Genomic DNA, 26,211 nt, shown 5'->3' on the forward strand with positions numbered 1-26,211 from the left:
CCATAGAATTTTCAGCTCAGACACAATTTCCGACGAATGCATACCTGTGACAACATCTTCTGTCGCCACATTGTCCATTGGAGAATTTCCCGGGAGATGTGTATCAACGGGTGGTTCTAGTGTTTCCTCACTAGACATTGTCCATACATTCTTTGACTTCTAAATATACCCCACTGTTAAAGGTCTAGAGGACAGAATCTTTCTTAACCTAGAGGGGTAAGATTAGATTTCTCCTCCACGAAGCTACAGAATTCCATCAAGGATTTGTTCTAAACCTTTTTCAACTTGCCCTTGTATTTTCTTAGTTCAGCCTTGGTATTCGCCTCATCGCAGTTTTCTGCACCCTTTCCTTACACCATCCAGTTCGGGGGTCACCATGGCGATCGCTGTTTGCCCCTTGTCTTAGCTCAAGACATGCCGTCCCAAGCAAGTCATTCAGGGCCTTCAGATTTGCTTGACCATTATGTCTATATCCTCTGCAGTTTCCACTTTCTTTTCAGGTCTAGAAGGGATAAACGTGCAGAATGTGTGCCGAAATCTATCCCAATTCGCCTTTCTTCTGTTTAGCCAAGGAACCACTTCTGCAGTATTTTTTCCAAGGCTGAAACTAATATAACCAAGATCAGAGAAGCTGTTATCATCCAACACTTCCCAGTCGCATATTCTTACGCCTATATCTTCCTCTGCGTCACCGTAGCGCAGAGTTTAGCGTGTTCGCCTATGACGTTGAACGCTTGGGTTCGAATCCTGGCGAGACCATGAGAAAAAATTTTTCAACGGTGGTTTCCCCTCCTAATGCTGGCAACATTTGTGAGGTACTATGCCATGTAAAACTTCTCTCCAAAGAGCTGTCGCACTGCGGCAAGCCGTTCGGACTCGGCTATCAAAAGGAGGCCCCTTATAAATGAGCTTAAACTTAAATCGAACTGCACTCATTGATATGTGAGAAGTTCGCCCCTGTTTCTTAGTGGAATGTTCTTGGGCAAAATTTGCAATTTGCAATGTTTTCCGATCCCTCTTTACAAATTGCAACTCTTTACAAATTGCAACTCTTTACAAATTTCAACTTATAATATATTCGATAAGCAGCTCACCCCTTTCGTTGACATCCGAACTTTCCCATATCTGATGATGTGCATTAGCATCACCTCTTCTTCAGACTCTTTTCCCTGCAGAAGCGGCCTCAACCAGCAACTCAAGGCTAGAAGGCGTCATCTTTGAACCGTGTGCCATATATAGGGAAGCCAACCAGTAATGAGACTTGTATATTTCAAGGCGGGGTACTATTGAATTTAAAGTGCTTAACGACGGTAGAAGAAAAATATTTACACCATTCTTTGAAAGAATACAGGATATGTGCCTTCCATTCCCCGTACTTTTGAGTAGTTCAAATCAAGGAATACTTAGTCCACGAATCATTCCTAGACACATATATGGTTCCTGGATAAGAACCACATCAAATCCTCCTGTCATCATAAGGACCTTTAGTGTTGCCGAAGCGGCCTTGCAATGGTGGAGATTTATCTGCAGAAAACGGACCATAGTCAGGATTCTGAATTTACACCACTGTTGCGTTAACCTCGTCGTATAGTCTGTGAGGACAATTTTATACTCTAAGCTCTAAGAAATCCCGTCATAGAGTCTTGGTCAGAGTCTAGCGAGTTCAATAGTTCAAAACTTTGTATTGCACAAAAATATTGACTAGTCTTTGAGTGTATCAGTGACAATTTATTTTGTTAAAACGTTGTATTTTGAAGAGTTTTCCGAGATACATACTTGTATCTAATGAATGATTGTCTATTGAAGATTTATGTAAGGTTTCCTTCACCAATCTGTTAAAAAGCAAGCACTAGAAGCTTAAGTTTAAGCAGATAAACTTGAAGTACAAAAAAAAAATAACATGCAGCAGGATTCTTAAAATGTATTAAACATTTTATATCTCCAAATTATTTGTAGTAGTTGTAAATGATTTCATATTTTAGCGATGAATTATAAAAATAAAAAATTAAGTAACAACAACTAAGGCAGATCTAGACATGACAGAACTCGTAATTTTTAACCCTTTTGAACATTTTAAAAACCTTTATACCATGTCAGTCATAACAAAATCTTTGACTTTTTGTTCTTCTCTGTTTGGTTCAGAGTTCCATTTTGTATCCCCTATAACCTTCAAATGTACTAAAACGGCACATTTTACTCAAAATACCTTTTTTCATATTTCTTTAAACTTGGATTTCGTTATGACTTCCCCTTCCAACGCCACACCACAAAGTAGTAACACAATGTTACTTCACAGGTTCTTGTTGAAGTAACTATCTTGATATTACAGTTGGTGAAGTAACTACTTGAAGTACTGTTAGACACCCATTGTGGTCAAAGCACACAAAAGACGATTAGTGAGTGCGACGTCTGCCCGCCTCTAAACAATCGCATCCGGATGATGGTGTTGTTGGAAGCGCCAACAGGTGGTGTTCTTTGTTTTATTTCAAGTACACGCTGGAGGTGATATGCGTGAGAATATTATTAGACCGCCGCTTTTTGTTCTACTCTCAGATTGTTTACTTTTTTTGTTGGTTTTTGAAACTTCTGGTGATATTTTGCTTTTATGTTTTTGTGTAGTTTATTAAGCTCCGAAGTATTTTGAATGAAATCGTTTATTTGTACAAAATGTATGGAAAAAAACTTGTTTTGATCTTTTCATAATTGAGGAATGTTGTTTTTTTGTGAGCCCCAGATTATGTGGCGTTGTTGAACTTAATTCACAATGAGGACTCTTAAAACGTGCTGACTTAAACTATAATAGAACTGTCGTTTCAATAAGAATAAAATAAAGAATGAATAAAAAATAGTTTAATATATCAACCTATGAGTAAAGCAGCTAAACTCTCATAATTTTGTTAAGTGTGTCTGGTGGTTAAGATATCGATGAAAGGAATTTTTGAGAAATAACATTTGTAGCTTCCTGAGAAAAATTTTTATTTCTATACACAGGAAAACAAATAAAAATCGGTTTCAATTACGAAAATAATTGATCCAATTAATGTTTTAGTTGAAACTGCTTCAATCACAAAAATGATAGTTTAATCACAGTTTTGAAAAAAGATGATTGAAACAAATTTCAATTAAAAAAATTGCATTTTTAATTAAAAAATTAATTTGTTAATAAATCAATTAAAAAAATGATTGAAAGTTTTGAAAATTTCAATTAAATTTTTAATTGTTCCAATTAAAACAAGTAAAAACGCATTAAATTCGGCCGAGCCGAATTTTTGATACTCATCAAATATAATCCGATTTCAATCATATTTGGTTCAGATGACGAGAAGCTCTATACAAGTAACAGTTCGAAATAAGTGCGCCGTTCATGTTATTAAGCTCTAAATCGGGTGATCAATCTATATGACAGCTATATCTGGGCCATATTTGGGTTAGATGTCGGAAGTTTTAAAGCAGCACACTATTTCAAATTTCAGCAACATCGGAGAATAAAGGCGCCTTTTACGGTCTTTAGGCTTAAAGCTGAAAATTGGTCTCTATTTCAGCTATGTATACTTAAATATATCCCGATCTGGACCATTTTCGGGACAGATGTTGGGAGTCTTGATACAACTCACTGTTTCAAATTTCAGAGAAGTCAGGTATTAAATGCGTCTGTTATAGGCCTCAGACTCAAAATCGGCAGATTGGTCTATATGGCAGCTATATCTAAATATGTTCCGATATTGACCATTTTTAGTTCGGATATGGGCGGGTCCACTAAATCTCACTTTGCCAAATTCCAGCGAAATCGGGTAATAATTGTACATGTTATAGGCTTCAGACCATAAATTGTCAGATCCGTCGGGTAATAAATGCGCCTGTTATAAGCCTAAGACCCAAACATCCGATTCATTCCGATCTGGACCATTTTTGATTCGGATATCGACGCGCCTAATAAAACTCAATGTTCTGAGTTTCAGCAAAATCGGATACTAAATGCCCCTGTTATAGGCTTAAGACCCTAAAACGGCATATCGGCAGCTATATGTAAATATGGTCAGATATACACCATATTTAGGTCGAATGTCGAGGACCCTAGTGAATATCACTGCTTCAAATTTCAGCAAAATCGGAGAATAAATGTGCCTTTTATGGTCTTTAGACCCTAAAGATCGGTCTCTATGGCAGCTATTTCTAAATATAGTTCGATCTGGACCATATTCGGGACAGATGTTGGGAGTTTTCATGCATAGTGTGATTTGGCCCATTCAAGAATTTAACCTGCGTATAGAAGAAATACGAGTCTGTGTAAAATTTCAACTCAATTTTTAAAGACTGTAGCGTGATTACACGCTTTATATGGAAGCCGTATTAAGCTATAGATCGATTCTGAACATATTGTACACGTGTTTTGCAGATCATAGGAGAAGTTGTTGTACAAAATTTCTGCCAAATCTGATGAGAATTGCGTCCTCTAGAGGTTCAAAAAGTCAAGATCCCAGATCGGTTTTTATGGCAGCTATATCAGGTTATGTACCGATTTGCGCCATACTAAGCACAGTTGTTGAAAGTCATAACAAAACACCTCATGCAAAAAATAGATATTTATGGCAAAAGAAAATTTTTTAACTCAAAAACCTTCAATTACCTGAAAACAAGTTCGCAAATTTTCCATATTTTATTGAAGATTTTTGTGTTAAATAATTTAGCCACGGTATGTTGTATTGCTTCATCTGACTAGATTCTCATTGTTTTTAAGTATTTTTTGAGGGAATTTTGTTTATGCCAAAGCTAGAATATACTTACACCTGCCTTTTATACACATACAAAACATTAATGTTGCATCCCAACACAAATCTCCTCTTGAGCTACATGCCAACCAAAACTCACCTGGAAAGAGATTAGAAGAAAAAAACTGATTAATGATATGCTCAGAAAATGTCAAAATGTTTACATAAATTCATACAAATATTTAACTTTCATTTACAACATAACGGTAAAGAAATGACAAACAAACAAAAATCGCAGCATCTATTTTTGGGGAGAATTTCACTCAAAATTGTAACTGACTGGCTGGCAGGCGGCTACCTTTCAGGCAATATTCAATATTTGAGGAACAATGCAAACATAACATGCAGCGGCAATTAGTAATACTTCAATTTAAATACATGGGACAAGCGGGCGCGATAAAGATGTTCAATGTGTGATTTGAACAATTTGTGTTTTTGTTTGATTTGGAAAAAAAAACTGTCAAAACTAGTCACAAAGACACAAAAATCCATTTAAATGTCAACACTGACACTTCGACTAATGAAGTTAACGAGCAAATAGACAGGTCAGCCAACATACATACATACAGACGGACGTGGAGATAGATGAAGAGTGAGAGAGGAAAAGTTAAATAAAACATAAACAACAAAACCATTGACTTGTCAAAACGACACAAAAATATTTGCAATTTGTCAAAATAGCAGAGCGAGCGAACTTTACACTCGAAGCGTTGGCAAAATGAATGACATGTTATCAGATTACAATGCAGAAAAGGCGACAACACCGACTTACGAATGGAAGAATGAACAAATATTTTTTTCTCGAGGGGAAAGAAGAAAAATACAGAAAACACCAAAGAGCGAAGAAAAGGTTCAATGAACTCTGCTGCCATCCATTGTATTGAAAAACTATGATAGTTATGAAGAAATAAACGCTGCAAGAAATGAACTTTGGCTTAGCTGCTGAACAGATGCGGGGGAGGAAGCATAAATGCAGAGTTGCCGTTGCCATTTTTTTAAAATGTAAAGAAAAAACATAACCGACTACAAATACTTTTACTCCAAATTATCTTTATGAAAAAGATTTTGGCATTTTCTATGAAAAAAAAAAAAATTTAAGGAAAAAAATTTTTGATAAAATTTTTTAGTCTTTCTTTCCAAAAAATTTTATATGGAGAAAAAATGATACGGAATATTTCATAGACAAAATTTTTACGAAAAACAAAATTTTTCAAAACCATCTATAGGAAAAATTTCAATAAAATTTTCTTTACCAACAAAAAAATCAACATATCTTTTGAAAAATGTTCATTGTTTTTTGAAGACAAAAATTTTGACAGTATATATTTCTTCTTTAGAAAATCTGTACGAATTTTCTTTTGGTAAAATTTATGAAATTTTTTTCTATAAAAAATATTGTCTGTTTGCGCTTCCTTTTCTGGTCTTAAGATCTTATTGAGATTCCATTGCAGGATATTATCCGGCTTTAGACCATTGTTTAATGCTTACTATTCATAGATTAGTATAGCAAAAAACATTTAAAAGTCAGCAAAAGTGTGTTGTTGCTAGAAGCATTTGACTGGTTTCCTTTATCGCGATTTCATTTTCGACCACGAAAAATCATCAGCAGGAGATGTCAAATGGATCAAGGTGCATTGCAACCATTCCAACTGGAGTAAGTTGTAAAGCACACATCTGAATTTGGACAGGGCTCTTTAAGACGACTTGATTCATAAGAGCCCTGTTCACAAAAAATAAATTCACTAAATCTTACATATAAAAAACCATATCGGAACGGGGCAGGACCCTCCCCCTTACCCCAAAAGTACTACACAAAAATAAAAGTGTGCCGATCGAGACAATATGAGAGTCAAATGAAAAGTTTTCAGGAGAAGTGCACGAATTTCATATTAAAAATTGGGTTAAAGTAGGGGGGGGGCCGCCCCGACCCCAAAACTATCTAAAATAGGTTTATTGCACTATCATGACAAAATGAGACTCAAATGAAAGGTTTTCCAGAGTAGATTACGAATATGGTTAGGAAGGAGGAAAAGACTTCAAATTTGCTGATATCGGAAGGGGGCGGACCCTCCCCCGTTAACCCAAAAACATTACCCAAAATCAAAAGTGGACCGATAAGGACAATATGGGTATCAAATTAAAAGTATTGAAGAGTAGAATACGAATATGTTCACAAAAAAAAATCCACTATATCTTTTATATAAAAAACCATATCGGAACGGGGAAGGACCCTCCCCCTTACCCCAAAAGTACTACACAAAAATAAAAGTGTGCCGATCGAGACAATATGAGACTCAAATGAAAGGTTTTCAGGAGAAGTGCACGAATTTCATATTAAAAATTGGGTCAAAGTAAGGGGGGGCCGTCCCGACCCCAAAACTACCTAAAATAGGTTTATTGGACTATCATGACAAAATGAGACTCAAATGAAAGGTTTTCCGGAGTAGATTACGAATATGGTTAGAAAGGAGGAAAAGACTTCAAATTTGTTGATATCGGAAGGGGGCGGACCCACCGATAAGGACAATATGGGTATCAAATTAAAAGTATTAAAGAGTAGAATACGAATATGGTATTAAAACTGGTTCCAAGTACCCAGGAAGTCGCTCCAAAACTCTTCTAACCAGACAAATTAAATGTTCATATCAATATAGGGCTCAAATGAAAGGTATCCGGGGGTATATTACGAATCACCCACCAAATGGGCATACTAGCCAATCACGACTATATGGAACTCGGTTTGTTTGTTTGTTCCGTATAGACTCAAAAACGGTAGAACCGATTCATGATGATTCATTGGCGGACTTGCGTTCCTCTGCGCTTCAATGATACGAATTCGATATCCACATTCGGGCTGAAATTTCCCCATCTTAAAACTACTAAAACAGGACCTATATATCGACCATTGCAATATAGGGCTCAAATAAAAGCAAACAAAACAAAAACAAAAAAAATCAATAAAAACAAGTTTTGAATAAAAATTCTATAAAAAATTTTAAGCGAAATTTCATACGACATTTTCTCTATATAAAATTTAGAAGAAATCCTCTGCAGAAAAAATTTCAACGAAAAAGAAACATATTTTGAAATTTTCTATTAAAAATTTGTTTTCTATAAAACATAATTTTCCACAGACAAAATTTGGGAGAAATTCTCTTCAGAAAAAAAATATCCAAAAAAAACAAAAAAAAAAAAAAAACAAAGACATTTCTTTAGTTTTTTTTTCTCCAAAGTAGAGGCGAGTCTTATGACCATGAGAATTATCTTAAGCACAAAGATCGGATTTTGAAAAGTTACTGAAAAGTAAATGCCTGATTAACAGATACTTGGACATAGACATAGCAGCCACTGGCATACGTTCCGTTTCTGCGAAATTTCTTATAGAAGAAAATTTTTACCAAATTTTCAGTAGAAAAAAAAACAAAATTGGGAATTTTTTATAGAAAAAATTAAAAAAAAAATTTAGGAAATTTTCTATAGAAAAAATTCTGTAACGAAAAAAAAATTATATGATTTTATTTTTTTAAATAAACAAAAAAAAAATTGGAAATTTTCACAATTTCCATAGAAAAAAATTTCTAAAACACAAATTTTCCTTTGCAATAAATAAAAAACGTCCCCGAAATTTTCTATAGGAAAAGTTTTGAAAAAATTCTTGATAGAAAAGTTTCAATGAAATTTATTAAAAAAAAAAAATCTCAACGACATTAAAAAAAAATATCTAAAAAATTTTTCAATAAAAAAAAATCTCGACAAAATTTTCTACAGAAACAAATTTCTTAAGAAAATAGACAAAAATTTCCTCAACGTTTTCTATGGAAAAAATAAAAGAAATCAAATGTTCCTAGAAAAAAATTAAAAAAAAGGAAATTCCACAAAATCAGAAATAAATTATAAGGATACTTTCTATAGAAAAAATCCCCCAAATTTTCGATGCATAAAAATATCTACAGCAAAAAAACAATATACAAAAGAAAAAATGAGGACAAAATTCTCTAAAGAAAATAATTTTGACAAAATTTTCTATAGCAATCAAATTTTGACATAACTTTCTTAAGAAATACAATATTGACGAAATTTTCAATAAAATGTTAATAAGAGAGACCACAAAATTTCTCCAATTATTATAACCACTGGCAATACTGGCGGCAGGGCGTGATGAAAAAACCTGCATACTTTCCCATATAATTTTCCTTTGCGGAAAATAAAACAACAATGTGATATTGGATTATTTTTATTTGTATAGTCGTTGATACATTAAGACAATAGAGTCCATAACATGACGAATTTAGTTTTGGCGCATTTCCACCCCCCCCAAAAAAAAAACAACACAAAGCCCTCTTCCCTCCACCATCCAACCAGACGACAGACAGCCACAACCCACTTAATTATGATAGCAGCAGCAGCAAAAAATGCAGACATTTTGGTGGTATTAAATGAGAAAAATCATGGCAAAAATATTTACTTAACAGACGAAGCGGCAGACATCTCCCCTCTGTCTTTCAAAACAATGTGGGCAAACGGACAGTTGGACGGACAAAACCAGCAAAATGGACGTACAATATAAAAGTGATTTCCATCGAAGCCAGCAATATCAACAATACGAAAACTACAACTAAAATAAGTTCATTCAACCCGTAAATAAATACAGCTGAATTGAAAAAACAAAAAAAAATGAGAAAATTTTTTGGAATGCATTTGGCATGACATGTTCAGAGATACACGCCATGCCTAGCCACCCCACTCACTCATTTATTCACTTATTGGTTTTACGCGGCGGGCCCGTTTCATTCACTCAGCTGCGCCGCACCAACTGCCAAATGCAAGACATTTCTGCTGTGATAAAAGTCCAAAGATTGGCATTAAAAAAAATGCCATTACATTAATAGTCATTCATGTGAAATGCAAAATGTTAAAAAATGCGAGAGTCGTTGCGAAAATTTTCGAAAACATATTTACCATATTTTTGGGGAGATACCTGGCATTCATTATGATTGAAAAGAAAGAACTACAAATGTAGTTCTTCCACACACATTCCCTTAAGGAATGGAGGGAAAAATTACCACATATCAATCAAGTTTTTCCATTCAAGTTTTTAAGCTGACAAGGGAGCTCCTTTTTATAACCGAGTCCAAACGCCGTGATGACTTTTCTTTCGGGAACATTTTTTTACATGGCTGCTATACCATTTTTTTGAATGGCATACCACCGCAGAATATATTTTCAGATGTTCTCTCCAAGATTCGAACCCAGACATGCTAACCTCTCCTCCACTAAGGTTTTTATGCCTACCACCATAATATTGGGGTATACTAATCTAGTTATTCCGTTTGTAACACCTCGAAATATTCGTCTAAGACCATATAAAGTATATATATTCTTGATCGTCATGACATTTTAAGTCGAACTAGCCATGTCCGACCGTCTGTCTGTCGGAAGCACGCTAACTTTCGAAGGAGTAAAGCTAGCCGCTTGAAATATTGCACAAATACTTCTTATTAGTGTAGGTCGGTTGGGATTGGTCCACGTTTTGATATAGCTGCCATATAAACCGATCTGGGATTTTGACTTTTTGAGCCGCTAGAGCCACAATTCTTGTCCGATTTGGCTGAAATATTGCACGACGTGTTTTGTTACGACTTCCAACAACTGTGCTAAGAATAGTTCAAATCGGTCCATAACCTGATATAGCTGTCTTATAAACCGATCTGGGGTCTTGACTTCTTGAGCCTCTACAGGGAGAAATTCTTATTCGATTTGGCTGAAATTTTGCAAGTCGTGTTTTGTTAGGACGTCCAATAACTGTGCTAAGAATAGTCCAAATCGGGCCATAATCTGATATAGCTGTCCTATTAACCAATCTGGGGTCTTAACTTCTTGAGCCTCTACAGGGAGAAATTCTTATCCGATTTGGCTGAAATATTGCATGATGTATTTTGTTATGACTTCCAACAACTGTATTAAGAATGGTTCAAATCGGTCCATAATCTGATATAGCTGCCATATAAACCAATATTGGATCTTGACTTCTTGAGCCTCTAAAGGGCGCAAGTATTACCCGATTTGGCTGAAATTTTGTATAACAGCCTTACTTATGACCTTTAACATACGTGTCGAATATGGCATGAATCGGTTTATAGCCTAATACAGCTCCCCTATAAACCGATCTCCCTATTTTACTTCTTCAAACTCTAAAGTGCGCAATTCTTACTAGATTTGGCTGAAATTTTACACAATGACTTCTACTATGGTCTCCAATATTCAATATTCAGTTCAGTTATGGTCCGAAATGAACCATTACTTGTTTATGTTATTGTTGTAGCCACATTTTCAATAGTGGCGGCGATCCTTGTAGATGCGGCGATCCTCGTAGAGGCGGCGATCTTCATAAAGGCGGCGATACGCGTAGAGTCGGCGATCCTCGTAAAGGCGGCGATCCTCGTAAAGGCGGCGATCCTCGTAGAGGCGGCGATCCTCGTGGAGGCGGCGATCCTCGTAGAGGCGGCGATCCTCGTAGAGGCGGCGATCCTCGTAGAGGCGGCAATCCTCGTAGAGACGGCGATCCTCGTAGAGGCGGCGATCCTCGTAGATGCGGCGATCCTCGTAGAGGCGGCAATCCTCGTAGAGACAGCGATCCTCGAGCATCATAGGCACTCAGTATTTGTGCAAGAGCCTGTGCCTCCCGATCTCTCACTGGGACTCTCCACTCGATATTGCAGCTACTCCGCAACCTGTGGACGAGCCCGGTAGCTCGCAGCTTAGCTTCTCGTGACAGCAATGTATATATTACATATTACATATATTACGAGCTCTGCTTAAATTACAGATACCAAGTCCTCCTGGAGTGCATCGAATCAAATGTTCAACTTCATACTTTCACTTCAACCCTCGTATTTTCTCAGCCACCACAAGTCACAAGATGTGGTCGAGCCTAGTTTTTGTTGTTTGTCATAAAGGTAATAGGGGCCGAATGCACTCGACTGACTAGTTAGGATGGATAAAATGCACATGGCTTCTTAGCCTTGAAAATTATTGCAACAAATGCAAAAAAAAACCATGCCAGCAGACAGGCAGCAGTCACGCAATTTAAGCTGCAGTAGTAGAAAAACCAAAGAAGAAAATAACGAAAAGAAATTTAGTTTAATATGCATTTAACAGCATACCAAAGTGTCATCATTGCATTACAAGCGAAAAGAGACACACTCAAAGTCGTCACAGCCATAATACCTCCACAAAATCTCCCCCATCCCCCCCCCATTACGTTATGGGAGGATTGTAAAGCGTTATTCATAAAAATGCAACAGTAGCTGAAATTGAGGATGACGCCGCCGCCGCCGCCGCTGTGCTTGTTGGCTTCATACAAGACATGAGTCTTCTCCAAGGCATTTAGCAGCAATGAATTCTAGAAATATTGTAGTAAAATATTTATTCCCTCCAAATCCTAGCTGTCTATCTCTGTATGTGCTTTACGGCCTGCTGGTAAAATTTGTGTCGCTGGCAAAGGGGATCCACTGCAGAAAAAAGAGGGACACATAAAAATTGAAATTGTTTTTACAGTTAAAGCCTTTGGCTATTTTTCCGCCTTCCGTTGTGTGTTTCATAAATGGTGTATTTTTGTGTGCTATTTTCCTTCCTTCAACAAATCATAAACAAATGACAGACAGATGTCTTCCTCCTCATTAGAAATCTTGCGAAAAACGATGCACACATCTAGAGACGAGAAACATTTTGCGTTTATTATTTTTTTGCTAGTTAAGAGGTGCAGAAGGAATTTTTTGGCAGACGGCACTATTATCAATGCTGTCAAATTCGCATTCTTAATATTTTTGTACACGGTGAAAAAGGCGAAAATGGTTGATTGCAAGGCGAATATATAAACAAGTAAAAGTGTGTTAAGTTCGGCCGGGCCGAATCTTTTATGCCCTTTACCATGGATCGCATCCGAGTTCTTTTCCCGGTATCTATTTATTCCCCGCACCACTACTGTGGTACAGGGTATTATAACTTAGTGCATTTGTTTGATAAGTATACCGATCGGCTCAGAATCACTTTCTGATTCGATTTAGCTCTGTCCGTCTGTCTCTCCGTCTGACCATGTAAATTCGTGTACAAACTACAGGTCGCAATTTTTATCCGATCGTCTTCAAATTTAGTACGGAAATGTTTTTCGGCCTGAAGACGAAATCTATTGAAATTGGGGAAAATCGGTTCAGATTTCCATATAGCTCCCATATATATGTTCGTCCGATTTGCAGAAATACAGCAATAAAATGGTCATTTGTAAACCGAATCTCTCGAAATTTGGCAGGAAGGATTTTCTTATGACTCTCGATATTACTGGTGAATTTTATAGAAATCGGTTCAGATTTGGATATAGCTCCCATATATATGTTCGTCCGATTTGCAGTAATACAGCAATTAAGTGGTCATTTGTAAACCGAATCTCTCGAAATTTGGCAGGAAGAATTTTTTTATGACTCTCGATATAAGTGGTGAATTTCATAGAATTCGGTTCAGATTTCGATATAGCTCCCATATATATGTTCGTCCGATTTTCAGTAATACAGCAATAAAATGGTAATTTGTTAACCGATTCTCTCGAAATTTGACAGGAACGATTTTCTTATGACTCTCGATATGTGTGGTGAATTTTATAGAAATCGGTTCAGATTCAGATATAGCTCTCATAAATACATATATATCCCCCGATTTTAACCAATCTTCCCAAAATTTTGTGCAACGCTTTCCTCGACGACTTCCACAATATCCATAAAGTTTGATCGAAATCGGTTCAAATTTAGATATAGCTCCCATCTATATGTTCGTCACAATTTGGGTAATTTTTGTCATTTGTCAACCGTAGTTATTACATTTTGAACATATTTGCTTTGCTCGAAATTTGATACAGTAATTTTAATAACCTATCTGAATACATCCGCCGAAGTCCATCAAAATTGGTTCAGAGTTAGATATAGCCCCACTTTTGTATTCATAGGGTAGGTGATGTAGGGTATTATAAAGTCAGCACCGTCCGACTTCTGTCTTTCCTTACTGGTTTTTAACAAACAACGGATAAAAGAAAGGAATTACTATGCTATTAGAGCTATATCAAGTTATAGTCCGATTCGGACCATAATTGAACTGGAGACCATGGTAGAAGTCATTGTGTAAAATTTCAGCCAATTCGAATAAAAATTGCGCCCTTTAGAGGCTCAAGAAGCAAAATAGGGAGATTGGTTCATATGGGAGCTGTATCAGGCTATATACCGATTCACACCATATAAGACATGTATGTTAAGGGTCATGGGAATAGTAGTTGTACAAAATTCAGCCAAATCGGATAAAAATTGCGCCCTCTAGAGGCTCAAGAAGTCAAGATCCCAGATCGGTTTATATGACAGCTATATCAGGTTATGGCCGACTTAGGTTAGGTTAGGTCGAAAAGAGGGTGCAGATATTAATCCGCCCCATGCCACTATGGACATACGCCTAAGCCAGTAATCGGCTTGTTGTACGCTCTAAAAAGAAAACAAACAAAATCCTTTATTGTTTTCAATACCACTCCCCGACTTAATACCTGGACAGACTTAAACAATATTTGGCACAGATGTTGGAAATCATACAAAAAACTAAGTGCAAAATTTTGATTTACGCCGAGGAATACATTTTTATATCAGATTCTTACTCTACCTTAAAAAACCTTTCATTTGATAACCATATTGTCCCAATTGGTAAATATGCCCTGCTGGGGGGTTTTGGGAGTTGGAGAGGCACCTCAGACACTAGGGAATAAATTTTTATATCAAATTCTTACTCTACTTTCATTTGATATCCATATTTTCCCAATTGATAAATACGCCCCCCTTAGGGGCGATTTGTGGGGTGGGGAGGCCCTTCAGATACCAAGGAATACATTTTTATGTGAAATTTGTACTCTACTTTTAAATGCCTTTCATTTGATACCCATGTTGCCCAAAGCGGTGAAAGTGTCCTGTTGGGGGATTTTTTGGGGATGGGGTACCCCCCCGAACACTTATGGTGAAATTTGTATACCAACTACGTACTCTACTCTTAAATAATATATAATATATTTCATTTGATATCCATTTTGTCCCAACCCACCGTTCGGGTGGGTTTTGGGATGGCGTTCCCCCCTCAGGTTATTGATCCAAAATTTTATACCAGCTTCGTGTTTTTGGGCTACCATTGTGGCATACAAAATTTCGCTTAAATCTGTGCCCACTTTTCCGAGATCTGGCGTTTTTGAAAATTGTGGTAAGTGTGAGGGTCCGCCCCCTTCGGATATCGAAAAATGTAGCATTCTATTTTCTCAAACCCTACCATCTGTGAAAATTTCATGAAAATCGGTTCAGCCGTTTTTGAGTCTTTATGGAACAGACAAACAAACTAACAAAGCGCAAGAGTTTAATTTTTAAAGAGTGATTTTTTAAGAACTATAGGAAAGTTAAAAAAAACACACACACACATTAAATTCAGAAAAATGCATGAAATCTTTATTTGTATCGATATTACATCAATGTTGTCTTCCAATGCGTCAATTGAAGCGGGCTTGTCTATATTAACATAACATTTTTAATTTTTTAATTGTTTCCATTAAAATTGCATTCTAAACGACGTTTCATTAACAATCGTCCACTTAAAAGCAACTAAAGGTTTTAAAACATCTTTGGTAAACGACATATTGATACTAACAAATCAATCGATAAAATACTTCTACACTTTACAATTGCTGATATACTCGTATTGAGTAAATAAATGACAATGGCCATTGTGTGTTACCAAAATTAGAACAAAATACTCCATGCGAATAAACGCTCCCCCATTTTGAGACTTTTTGTTCGACGCTTATTTTATTTGAGTTGCCATTGTAAAACATACTCAACATAAGACTTTTGTTGTATAGCACAATTGCGTTATACCATTGGGTTTTCTATGGAAATAATTTCATGGGTTGTGTTAAACAAATGTTGGAGAATGACAAAGTTTTGCAACAATTCTCCAAACAAATAAATCAACCGCAACAACAATAAAAAAAGTATAAGAAATATACATATTGAAAATCGAAATGTTGTTTTTAAAGTTGTAGCAAACAAACAACTCATCATGGGATCATGGGAATTCCTTCCGCATTAGTGTGTTAGAAACATGTAACAGATGAATATAGTCGCCTGAAAAACACTGGATGGCTTTGCAGCCTATGAATGAATTACGAGTATTAGTTATTCTGTTATTTTTTTGTTCCTCTAATTAAAAATAAAAATTATCCCAAAGAATAATAAAATAAAATTTAAGTTAAAGAGTTTAGTGTCCCACGTCAGAACCAATTGGTAAAGATTCGATTGCATAATGAGAATCGTTGTAATAGCAACAAGTAACAGCATGCTAAGTTCGGCCGGGCCGAATCTTGGGAACCTACCACCATGGATTCTACTAATAATTTTATTTCATAAATTTTATACATAACTGGCTGAGCCGGGCCCGCTCCGCTGCGCCTTCTCTTACTTTATATGAAAGAAAATTTTCCTTGGAATATTTATTTTCGACAATTAAAGCGCTTTAGTAAATACCATGCTACGAAAATAGTATATCGCTTGACTAACAGTTTAACAATATAATTATCTGAATCCCATATGATCTTTATGAATTTAAGTTTGAATGTAAGGTGTATTCCATTCTTAAGGTGTATTCCATACTTTATTTCAGCCCGATTTAGGGGTGTTTTCGGTGGTCGGTGAGGTGGTCCCCCAGACTCCCTGAAGAAATATCAGCATCGTGCTCTTCTCTCAAATATCATTTATTTAAATCCCATATTGCCATTGCTTTTGAGGGGTCCCAAATTTGGTAATCAAATGCATTTTCTAATCTCAAATACCTTTCATTTGAGTCACATATTGGCATGGCCGAAAAATTGTTAATCTTTGGGGGGTGTTTTGGGGAAGGGGTGATCCCCTAAATACATGGTCCTACATTTGGGCATCAAATTCGTATTTTACTCCCAAATACCTTTATTTGAGCCCCATATTGCGATGGTCTGTAAGAAATTGCTGTTTGTCTGGTATTTTGGGAAAGGGATAGACCCCCAGAAAATTGGTTCCGAAAATGGGTATCAATTCATTTAAGCCCCACATTGTCAAGGTCGGTTAATATACCCGATTTAGGGGTGTTTTGGGGAGTGGGGTGGCCCCACAAATTCTAAGCCCTGAAAATATATTAGCAACGTGCTCTATTCTCCTGTATCTATATATCATTTATTTGAACCCCATATTGCCATTGGCCTCAAAATTGGATATCAAATTCGTTTTCTGATCTCATTTAAACTCCTTATTGCAAAAGTCAGAAAATATGTTCGGTTTGGGGTATGGCCTAAAAACTATAAATATTTAGTTCCACTCTCCTGGTGAGCAAATACGTCCTATTTAGGGGTTGGTATGGTGGTGGGACATCCCCTAGACAGTTGGACCCTAATATTGATATCAGATACGTGGTCTCCTCCCAAATACTTTTAATTTAAGCCCCATATTTCTATAGTTGGCAAACATGACCAGTTTGGGGGGAGTTTTAGGGGATGCACGGCCACTCAGTTACTCGGCCTTGAAAATATATATCAGATTCGTTTCCTACTCTAAAATACCTCTTATTTGAGCCCCATATTGCAATGGTCAGCAAATACTTCTTATTTGGCTGGTGGGGCTGGGTTGGACCCATAGACACTTTTCCCGAATATTGATATTAGATTCGTGCTTTACTTCCAAATACCTTTCATTTGAGCCCCATATTGTTATGGTCTTAAATTTGTCCTCTTTGGGGGATGTTTTTGAGGAGAGGCGGACCCCAAACACTTGGTCCCATATATGGATATTAGATTCGAATTCTACACTCAAATACCTTTTACTTAAGCCCCATATTCCCATGGTCAGTAAATAAGTCCTGTTTGGGGGGTGTTTTGGGAAAGGGGTGGACCCCCAGAAACGTGGTCCCACATTTGGATATTAGATTCGTATTCTACTCGCAAATACCTTACATTTGAGTCCCACATTGCCATGGCCGATAAAAATGTCCGATTTAGGGGTGTTTTGGGGTTGGGGTGGTCTCACTAACACTTGGTCCGACAATCGGATATCAGATACATTTTCTTATCCTAAATACAATTCATTTGAGTCCCATATTGTCGTGATTGGTCTAAATATATGTTTGCTAGGTTTTGGGGTGGGGCGGGCCCCCTAGGTACCCCATCCGAAATTTGGATACGAAATTTTTATTTTTAGGGTACTATATGAGAACACACAAAATTTCGCTTAAATCGCACCACCCATCTCCAAGATCTGGCGTTTCTGAAAATTAGGGTAAGGGGGAAAAACGGAAAAACGGAATGAAAAACGGAAAGGCTAGATTAGTATACCCTCATCTCAAGGTGGTGGGTACAAAAATAATGATTAGCGGTTCTAAACTGATAACCACCGCGCATTCAATCAAAGGAAGTGGCGAATAGCTACGCCAGAGGCACGGAAAGTAAGAAAACATTCACTAAACATTTTTATACCCTCCTCCATAGGATGGCGGTCTAGCAGTGTCCGTCCGTCTGTCTGTCGAAAGCACGCTAACTTTCGAAGGAGTAAATCTAGTCGCTTAAAATTTTGCAAAAATACTTCCTATTAGTGTAGGTTGGTGGGGATTGTAAATGGGCCAAATCAGTTCATGTTTTGATATAGCTACCATATAAACCGATCTTGGGTCTTGACTTCTTGAGTCTCTAGAGGGAGCAATTCTCGTCCGATTTGATTGAAATTTTGCACGACGTGTTTTATTATGATATTCAACAATTGTGATAAGTATGGTTCAAATCGGTCCATAACCTAATATAGCTGCCATATAAACCGATCTTGGGTCCTGACTTCTTGAGCCTCTAGAGGGCGCAATACTCGTCCGATTTGTGTGAAAACGTGGTGTTTTGGTATCACTTCCAATAGCTGTGTTTAGTATGATTTAAATCGTTTCATAATCTGGTATAGCTGTCATATAAACCGATCTTGGAGCTTGACTTCTTGAGCCAATATAGCGCGCAATTCTCATCCGATTTGGCTGAAATTTTGCATGAGGTGTTTAGTTATGACTTCCAATAACTATGCTAAGTATGGTGCAAATCGGTACATAATCTGACATAGCTTTCATATTAACCGATCTGGTATCTTGACTCTTGAGCCTCTAAAAGCGCGATTCTCATCCGATTTGGCAGAAATTTTGTACAACGCCTTCTCTCATGACCCTCAACATACGTGTCTAATATGATCTGAATCGATCAATAGCTTTATACAGCTCATATATAAACCTATCTACCGATTCTGCTTCTTGAGCCCCTACAAGGCGCAATTCTTATCCGAATGAACTGAAATATTATACAATAACTTCTACAATATTCAGCATCCAATTGTGGCCCGAATCGGACTATAACTTGATAAAGCTCTAATAGCATAACAGTTCTTACTTATTATTCTGTTTGCCTAAAAAGAGATACCGCGCATAGAACTCGACAAATGCTATCCATGGTGGAGGGTATACAAGATTCGGCCCGGCCGAACTTACCACGCTCTTACTTGTTTTAGACTTTATCAAAGATCAATTTCAAATAGTCTAAAGGGATGAGTAACTCGAATTGTGAGTGAGTGATTATTGAACTATTGGAATGAAAAAATCAATGATGACTCGAAGTGCGTATTTAGATCACCAATTATATGTTGAAATATACCAAATGGAAATTGAGGTTATTGTGCGCTAAGAGGGCCATGCTGAGATCGATTTGTATGAGGCTAATCAAGTGGACACTGTTCGGTTCATTTCGCCAACTTACAACCCAAACGTGGTATAAGTAGCATTAGTAGTTCAAAACTTCAAGCAGCTAGCCCTACTTGTTCCAAAAGATAGATGGAAGTACCCGAAAGATCTAGATCAACTCAGAATGTAATGAGGATCAGGAATATATAGTCTAAAGGTTCTAAGATATAGCGAGGTATCACAAACGAAATAAAAGTTAGAATATTAAAAATTCCCTATTGCAATTTTCAGATCAATAGCTCACTGGCCAAGAGCATGATTTTAACATTGCTTACTTTCGTTCTTTCCCCCTAAATGCTCCTGAATCGTTCCTAAGCTGAACAAACTTTGAATAAAGGATAGGGCAAAAAATTTCTTATTTACGTTATTATTTTTTCTCAAAGGGGGAGAGATTGGAGCTAAAATTTCTGTTGTCGCAATTTCAGGTATTCTTTTCTCTATGTCAAGTCACAAGTTCTATTTTTCTCCGAATAAACGATCATATAAAACGCAAAATACCAACAATTCACTTGACGCCTATATTTTTCATGAACATCTGGATTGGCATAAAAGTTACAAAGTCACGTAAACGACAGCGCGCAAACATCAACGGCATGGCAATAAAATGCGTAAATATAAAAAAATTAATCATTTGAGAATAGAGAATAGCAAAAGGCAGCTTGGTCACACATAGTTCCATTACATGAATATGTGGCATGTGACACACTAAAATAAATTCAAAATAATTGACACAAAATAAGGTGCAGTTGAACTGTTGTCATTGGGTGTAGGTACACAGTACACTTTGCTATTACTGGAGTAACGTAACGTAGTAACGCAGCAATAGCCAATGAAATGTGTATGACAACAAATAAATTGTGTTGACTCAGTCATGTTATTGCATCGAATAACGGCTAAGGTTAGCCGACAAGGAAAAGCCGCCGAGGAAAAATTGGCGCTATATACAGTGGAGAGCAAAATATAGATAATTCGAAAAATCTGAGAAATTTTTGATAGAAAAGGCAATTAAAAACAATTTTCTTATGGGTCAAATAGGAGGTTTACTTGAGAACTATAAGAGGTTGTAGACCAATTTTGACCATACTTTGTAGTGAACATTGGAACTCTTAGGGCTCAAAAAATAAAATCGGAAGAACTATTTAAAGATTTATTTTGACCATATTTGGCAGAATAATGGAAGTCATTGTGCAAAATTTCATCCAAAATCAAAAAGATAATCTTTAAATATAATGACGTTCAAGAGAACACAGGGTAGCTAACACGAAGTTATACTAAGTTCACACTTGTCTTTCCGTCAAACTCCCAATGGCAACATTATTTTTACTTAATTAGGAGCGTATTATATTGTCTATAAGCCAACAACATTTGGCTGGCAAATCAAAACCGGCTATTGTTGGCGAACTCAAATACCTCAAAGTGACCAAAATGTTTGTGTATGGCCTCATAAATCTTTATAATCATATTGGTAGCGTTGTCAAACGCCATGGTGGTGGTCCAAACAAAGAAGCAACACTGCTGAAATGGTTCGTCATGTGAAGGTTCGAATTCAACGAAATCCACGACATAGTGTCAATCAAATGGCTCAAGATCTGAAAATACCCCAGGAAAGGGTTATTTTTTTACCAAGTTCCAAAAGGCACTCAGTCTTACGTCAAAGCAAAAAAGTTGGACTCCAAAATAAGTTGCTACAAACGTGGTGAATTTTCGAACAACTTGTTCTCTGACGAGAAAAATTTTCCAATTGAGCAATTTATAAACTCAAAAAGTGATCGTGTATACCAAACCGAATTTGAGCCTACGAACGCCGACCCGAAGTAATTTTCCATCTCCAGTGATGATATGCGCAGCTGTGAGCGACAATGGCCGCTCTTCAATCATTTTCATCGAGCCTGGCGTCGAGTTGAAAGCGACTTATTATTCGAAAAAACTTTTTTGTAGCTGCTTTTGAGACGTAGGCACGCAAACATTTTGGTCGTAGATTACAAATGCACTAACAAGACTTGAGCTCTGTCACATAAAGCTCTAATAAACCAAAAATGGCTAAAAATCATATTCTGCACTTCATTTCGTTCACACAGTGGTTCAATTCGCCAGATGCCAATCCGATGAACTTTTCTATTTACGCATTTTAGAGGGCAAGGTAATGACTACACAACTGCTAAGATCGGCCGGGCTGAATCTTGGCAACCCAGCCCTTGGATTTTACTAAAAAATTTATAAAAACTAACTTTGGTGAAGGACATATGTGCACATTGCGCACCAAATTTCTGCCAAAAACTAAAGCTTCTTTGGGCCTTAGATGACTTATCAGGAGATCGTTTTATATGGGAACTATATGACATTATACAACGGTTTGAACCATACATACCACTTATGTTGGAAGTAATAACACAATATTACGTGCAAAATTTCAAACAAAGCGGATAACAATTGCGGCTTCCGGAAGAAAACAAATTTCAAATCGGTGTAAATGAGAGCTATATCACATCGATTTGGACCGTACTAGGCACATTTGGTCGTAACAGAACCCTCTGTGTACAATTTCAGCCAAATCGGAGAACAGCTTAAATGTGAAATTGGTTTATATGGAAGCTTTATCAGTTTATATACCGATTTGGATCGTTGTTATCGTAACAGAACACTACATGCAAAATGTCAGCCAAATAGGACAACAATTGCGGCTTTCAGCAGCTCAATATTAAAAATCCGCATTTCGGTTTATATGAAAGCAATATCAAAATCTGAACCGATATGGCCAATTTGCAATATCCAAAGACCTACACCAAGCAGATATCATTACTCGTTCGGCCGCTATCGTGATATCGACAGACGAACGGACATTACTAAATCGACTTATAATGGGAAGACGAAAAAATAAACTTAATAGGTTTTCGACCCCATTTTATGGTTGTAGGTATAAAAATATGCCATATACATCAGTATAAGAATTGGGAATGGGTCAAAATAGGGAAAGGGTCAAAATACCGGCAGAATACTGCAGCTAGCAACTCATCTTTTGACGGACTCAGAGCAATAGGGGGAGGCAACGGTAGCGCAGAGATTAGCATGGCAGCCTTTGACACTGAAAGCCTGGGTTCAAATCCTGGCGAAAAAATCAGCAAACATTTTCAGCGGTGGTTATCCCCTCCTAATGCTGGCGACATTTGTGAAGATACTCTGCCATGTAAAAAACTTCTCCACAAAGATGTGTCGCACTGCCACACGCCGTTCGGACACGGCTATAAAAAGGAGGTCTTCTATCATTCGACTTTAAAACTTGAATTAGACAGCACTCATTGTGAGAAGTTTGCACTTGTTCTTTAATGGAATGTTCATCGGCAAATTTGCATTTGCAAAACCAGCAGAAACTAAGTAAGCTTATATCATTATCCATTGGATTACCAGTAATCAAAATCTTATTACTCGTTAGAATACATAAGTTTAAAAAATAATGAGTTACCTATAATAAAGTTAAATAATTTGTTGAAAATAGCAAACGCCGTGTGGTGAATATTAGTAGTTAATTTTGCTGTTATTGTAGCAGTAGTTCTGCTATTACAGCAGTGGTTTTGCTATTACAGCAGTAGTACTGCAATTTCAGAGCAGCAGGCTTACTACTCAAAAGTCAGTTGTTTGTTGAAAATGACTGCTGCGTAATTATGAAGGAGAGGTTAGAAGAAAAATTAGAACACATATGTAAAGGTGAGCCTCAGTAGATATTTATAATACCCACTAAATATATACTTTCCATAACAATTTTTCTTTCAATTTAGATACAAAAGGCCATGCCGGTCATGTGCACATTAGTATAGCAATTACAAAAAATGCGAGCTAGCTCAGTCACATTTCGAAATGTATACCAATTGATAGATCAGATAGCTCCTTTACATTAATATTCCACAAAACAAAATCATCTCTTGCAACAATATTTCTAAAAAATGCCAAAAGTAATCAAAACAAGTAACAGGCAAGCATTTTTTTTTTCAGCAAACTTGTGTTCTCCAAACAGCAGACTTTGTTAAGAAATGTTTGCTAATACAGCAGCCCTATGTTTGCTGAAAAAGCAGTAATGTCTGCTTTCCCATTTTCAGCAGACAAAAACTGCTGTTTTAGCAAACATTTTTGCTGTTTTGAATAACAAATTTGGTTGTGTGTACATGAGCCGGCCCCTACCCCTGATACTCTCCACTCGATACCGCTGATTGTCCGCGACTGCAATTGCCGCTGCTCCGTATGGAGCATTCCATTATGCGCAACCTGTGGATGCGCTCGGTAGCTCGCAGTTATGATTCTCGTGATACTTATGAACATCACATAGATCGGAGCTCAAAGTTACAGCTTTTGCGGTGCTCATAGTTAATCCGTGCCAGGAGCTACTCGATATGTCCAGTTTTTGTTTCTCAGTACATATCAAAGTCTATTTGATCGGCTAGTCTGGAATTAACCAAAGATTTCTTTGTATTTTCTATTAAGTAGCTCTGATCGGCTCGGGTATAGTGTAACAGTACTTTTAATCAAACAGCTGCTCAGACAACTTGTAATCCACACTTAAATTCCTGTCATTGCGTAAATGTTTACTTATTCATACTTTCGCTGCCTTAAAATTGTACTCCCAAGTAATCTATAATTTTTGCACATTTTCTCGTTAGCATCTCAGCCCTAACTTGGATTTGAAGTTCGTATGCCTGTCTAGCAAAACACCCAAGTGCGCTTTCAGTAAATGGGTAATTCTCTCTCAGGTGCTACCGTGCGTACTTTGTAGTAAAAACAAGACTGATTTATTCTTGTTGACTGACCAATATATTCTCAAAAAACTCAAATTTTCTAAACTTCCAACTTTTTTGAGTTAATATTACTCCGAAATGTGCATAACTAAATACTTATGCTCCTCACTGTATATCTCAAAAATTGCAATCGTTAGCAATCTAAAACTGTTGCTGGCGGCAAAAACAACGTCCAACGAGATTTAATGTGTGTAGCTGCAGTTTAGATCACTAAGGCTGTCCTGTTATTATTTTGTCTGTCTTTACTTTTCTCAAATATTACTCATATGTACGTTGAATATAAATTTGTTTTTATTACAGCAACAATTGTTGTTGCTGTCATATAGCAACAGCAACAGTTTAATGCTGTCATATCGTTGCAATTCACGTAAATATTTGTGATTTGAATATGCGAAATGTGCCGTCCGTGCCAATGGATGAATGGCTCATCTCAAGGCAGTGAGGAGAAGCATCAGCAACAGATAAAGTCATCAGGCTATGAATGCACGGTGCTGTAACTATTGCTGCTGTCATCCCCAGACCGTATGAATGAGTCCATCACGTATTCAGTGCAAGTAAATAATGGACCTCAAAGTATGAGTACTGTATATATGTGAGTGCACGCTGCAGCACTCTTTAATCAAAATTACAACGATTTAATGACTCTAAGATCAAGGCTGTGTCAGAATAGATTTATTTTCCACTTTTCAATGAAGAGAAATGGTTTCAATGAATGAAATTTGAAATACATGCACTTCAGCAGTTGCATGACGTTGATAGTGCAAAGAAACAGTGATTCAATATGTAGAGAGACAAAATAAAAAAGAATTAAAGGAATAATTAAAAAAAATGTAAAATATATATAATTGTTATTTCTTTAGATTTATTATATAACCCAGGGTAAACAAGTTAAAGAGTGCTAAGTTCGGCAGAGCCGAATCTTGGTAACCCACCACTACGGATTCTGCTAAAATATGGGAACTATATCTGCCTATAGACCGATTTGGACCGTACTTGGCATAGCTATTGGAAGTCATAACAGAACACTATTTCATTCAAATCGGACGAAAATTGTGGCTTTCAGGGGGTCAAGAAGTCAAATCGGGAGATCGGTTTATATGGGAGCTATATTAGGCTATAAACCGATTTGGACCGTACTTTGCACAGTTGTTGAGAGTCATAACAGAACACTATGTGCAAAATGTCAGTCAAATCGGATGAAAATTGAGGCTTGTAAGGGATCAAGAAATCAAATCGGGAGATCGGTTAATATGGGATCTTTATCAGTTTATAGGCCGATTTTGACCGTACTTAACACAGTTGTTGGAAATCATAACGGAACACAACGTGCAAAATTTCAGTTAAATCGGATGAAAATTGCGGTTTGTATGGGCTCAAGACTTCAAATTGGGAGATCGGTTTATATGGGAGCTATATCAGGTTATAGACTGATTTGGACCGTACTTGACACAGTTGTGGAATTATCGAGAGTTATAACAGAACACTTCATGCAAATTGGACAAAAATTGCGGCTTGTAAGGGCTCAAGAAGTCAAATCGGGAGATCGGTTTATATGGGAGCTAGATCCAAACCTGAGCCGATATGGCACATTTAAAATCCCCCACGACCTACATCAGTAGTTAGTATCTGTGCAAAACTTCCAACGGCTAGCTTTAGGCGTTCGACCGCCATTCTGATTTCGACAGACATTCGGACGAACAAGGCTAGATAGACTCAGAACCTCGAGACGATCAAGAATAGATATACTTCATATATATATAGTCAAATCGGGAGATAGGTTTATGTTATGTGGGAGCTTTATCATGTTC

The 26,211-nt window shown here is 36.9% G+C and overlaps 1 protein-coding gene and 1 long non-coding RNA gene across 3 annotated transcripts in view; both read right to left on the bottom strand.

Annotated features, from left to right (window-relative positions):
- Positions 1–5,074, bottom strand: part of LOC106082361 (uncharacterized) — a 43,275-nt gene extending 38,201 nt beyond the window's left edge. The window contains exons 1-2 of the long non-coding RNA XR_001220489.2: positions 4,946–5,074; positions 4,786–4,869 (exon numbers count right to left, since the gene is read on the bottom strand). This is a non-coding gene — a long non-coding RNA (uncharacterized LOC106082361). The remainder of the gene's footprint in view (positions 1–4,785; positions 4,870–4,945) is intronic.
- The window catches only part of LOC106082348 (serine-rich adhesin for platelets), a 530,048-nt gene that overhangs the window by 268,714 nt on the left and 235,123 nt on the right, over positions 1–26,211 (bottom strand). Inside the window, exon 1 of one of the 2 annotated variants that reach the window (XM_059362235.1) lies at positions 5,068–5,180. The exons of the other annotated variant lie outside the window; for it this stretch is intronic. The gene's annotated coding sequence lies outside the window, so the exon portion shown is untranslated. Of the gene's footprint in view, positions 1–5,067; positions 5,181–26,211 lie in introns of those variants that run through there. 2 annotated transcript variants of the gene reach the window in all.

This window comes from Stomoxys calcitrans, chromosome 2 (genome assembly GCF_963082655.1).
Source record: "Stomoxys calcitrans chromosome 2, idStoCalc2.1, whole genome shotgun sequence".
In the NCBI taxonomy this organism is placed as follows: Eukaryota; Metazoa; Arthropoda; class Insecta; order Diptera; family Muscidae; genus Stomoxys; species Stomoxys calcitrans.